The sequence below is a fragment of the Dreissena polymorpha genome, chromosome 11 (genome assembly GCF_020536995.1).
Source record: "Dreissena polymorpha isolate Duluth1 chromosome 11, UMN_Dpol_1.0, whole genome shotgun sequence".
Taxonomy (NCBI): domain Eukaryota; kingdom Metazoa; phylum Mollusca; class Bivalvia; order Myida; family Dreissenidae; genus Dreissena; species Dreissena polymorpha.
In genome coordinates, this window is record NC_068365.1 from 53,590,195 (window position 1) to 53,593,362 (window position 3,168).

General features: G+C 37.0%; 1 long non-coding RNA gene across 1 annotated transcript; it reads right to left on the reverse strand.

Annotated features, from left to right (window-relative positions):
* Positions 1-422: 422 nt before the first annotated feature.
* Positions 423-857, reverse strand: LOC127849604 (uncharacterized). The gene is made up of 2 exons (XR_008034947.1): positions 750-857; positions 423-604 (listed from the first exon to the last, which is right to left on the reverse strand). It is a non-coding gene; the product is annotated as an uncharacterized LOC127849604 (long non-coding RNA).
* Between the last annotated feature and the right edge of the window lie 2,311 nt (positions 858-3,168).

Below are 3,168 nucleotides of genomic sequence, written 5' to 3' on the forward strand. Positions count from 1 at the left end.
GTATCCTTCAGCATGACTCATTCCTTCCTCTCTCTCATAATCAATGTTAGGCATCAATGGGTTAATATCAAATTGAGTTGTGTGTGTTTGTTCTTGTGTACTTGTAGATTTTAGAGCACATATGAACTGTAGTGTCCTAGTCTGATAACAAAATAATAATTGTATAGTGTTTTCATAGTTGACATGTTAAGATTTTAAATTACAAAACAAACAAATGAATTACATTCCATCTTGCATCGTTTCAAGGTCAGCCCACTGTTAGTCTGTCTGGAAATTGTCAATTTAGTGCTTTGTGTTTAATTACCAAAACAAAAAAAACTTTAAACCACAAACATCTTTAAAAAAGCTGCAATGATTATAATGCACACATGTCAGATGGATAACAAAGTTATAAGATGTTCAAAACATCTACATGCTAAATTCCATTTTTGATTGATTTAATAAGAAAATTCTATCAACTTGACCATTATATTGTTTCATGATCCTAGGCGTAAGCTTTCTTGAGTTATCATCCAAAAACCATTTTACTGTGTCAAGTAACCGTGACCTTGACCTAGTGACCTGAAAGTCAATACAGGTCATCTGCAAGTCATGATCAATGTACCTATGAAGTTTCATGATCCTAGGCATAGGCCTTCTTGAGTTATCATCTGGAAACCATTTTTCTAAGTTGAAACATCGTGACCTTGACCTTTGACCTAGTGACTTGAAAATCAATAGGGGTCATCTGCGAGTCATGATCAATGTACCTATGAAGTTTCATCATCCTAGGCATAAGCGTTCTTGAGTAAAACAATTTTACTATTTTGGGTCACCTCAATGTACCTATGAAGTTTTATGATCCTAGGCGTAAGAGTTCTTGAGTTATCATCCAGAAACCATTTTTCTAAGTTGAGTTACCGTGACCTTGACCTTTGACCTAGTGACCTGAAAATCAATTGGGGTCATCTGCAAGTCATAATCAATGTAACTATGAAGTTTAATGATCCTAAGCATAAGCGTTCTTGAGTTATCATCCGGAAACCATTTTACTATTTCGGGTCACTTCGACCTTGACCTTTGACCTAGTGACCTGAAAATCAATAGGGGTCATCTGCAAGTCATGATCAATGTACCTATGAACTTTCATGATCTTAGGCATAAGCGTTCTTGAGCTTTCATCCAGAAACCATTTTACTGTTTCGGGTCACTGTGACCTGGACCTTTGATCTAGTGACCTGAAAATCAATAGGGGTCATCTGTGAGTCACGATCAATGTACCTATGAACTTTCATGATCCTAGGCATAAGCGTTCTTGAGTTATCATCCAGAAACCATTTTACTATTTTGGGTCACCGTGACCTTGACCTTTGACCTAGTGACCTCAAAACCAATAGGGGTCATCTGCGAGTCATGATCAATGTACCAATGAAGTTTCATGATCCTAGGCGTAAGCGTTCTTGAGTTATCATCCGGAAACCATTTTACTATTTCGGGTCACTGTGACCTTGAACTTTGACCTATGGACCTCAAAATCAATAGGGGTCATCTGCGAGTCATGATCAATGTACCTATGAAGTTTCATGATCCTAGGCCTTAGCTTATCATTCGGAAACCATCTGGTGGACAGACATACGGACCGACATGAGCAAAACAATATACCCCCATTCTTTGAAGGGGGGCATAAAAATGTGACTTCCATAGTGTTTGATCACAAGGTTTGACCGAAACCATTTTTGAACTCAATTCTTGTATCAAAGAAACAAATGTTCTGACCAAATTTCATGAAAATTGGGCCAAAAATGTGACTTCTAGAGTGTTAACGTTTTCACTATATACATATAGAGAAAAATGCCCCGCCCACTGGCGGCCATGTTTTTCACCCATCCGAACCATTGTCGAACTTGTCCAAGATATCAATAAAACCAATGTTTTGACCAACTTTCATGATGATTGGGCAAAAATTATGACTTCTATAAAGTGTTTACAAGGTTTCTCTATAGCCAAATAGGGAAAACTGCCACTACATGTATATACATATAAAGAAAAAATGCCCCGCCCACTGGCGGCCATGTTTTTTCACCGATCTGGACCATTTTCGAACTCGTCCGAGATATCAATAAAACCAATGTTTTGGCCAACTTTCATGATGATTGGACAAAAATTGTGACTTCTACAGTGTTTACAAGGTTTCTCTATAGCCAAATAGGGAATACTGCCACTATATACATATAGAGAAAAATGCCCCGCCCACTGGCGGCCATGTTTTTTCACCGATCTGGACCATTTTCGAACTCGTCTGAGATATCAATTAAATCAATGTTTTGACCACCTTTCATGATGATTGGGCAAAAATTGTGACTTCTAGAGTGTTTACAAGGTTTCTCTATAGCCAAATAAGGAAAACTGCCCCGCCCACTGGCGGCCATGTTTTTCAACAGACCTTTTGAACTCAATCAAGATATCATTAAGACAAACATTTTGACAAAGTTACATGAAGATTGAACATAAAATGTGACTTCTACAGTGTTTACAAGGTTTTTCTTTTTTTTGACCTAGTGACCTAGTTTTTGACCCGGCACAACCCAGTTTCGAACTCGGCCGAGATTGTATTGGTGCAAAGCTTCTGACCAAGTTTCATGAAGATGGGACAAGGAATGTGTCCTCTAGAGTGTTTACGAGCAAATGTTAACGGACGGACGGACAAAGACCGGTCAGAAAAGCTCAGCTGAGCAATCAGGTGAGCTAAAAATGCTGTCAAACATGTACTTACAAACAATTTTAATTCTGTTACTTATAATCATATTTAAAATGCTTCATTTTTCCCAATTTCAAGGTTTATTGTGCTTTTTTGCAATTTCATGGTTTAACACGCTAATTTTTTCAATCTAAATGGCACAGGGCTGTATATAACAAATAAAAGCAAACAAAAAATATCTTTAAAAAAAAGATATATCTATGAGATCAAAAATAGCCTTTTTTTCTGTGCAGTTCTTAGCTGCATCACACGCAAATCAAATACAGGGTGTTTCGCCAGATTTCGTGGCTTATTTCACTTTATTAGATGTTATTTCTCAGATATCTATATTTATGGAATAGAAAACCACAAGAAGCATGAAAATAAATGAAAGCATATAGGTCAGCCGGAAACATTAGAATCTTATTTGATATTCGATTCCATTATTAATA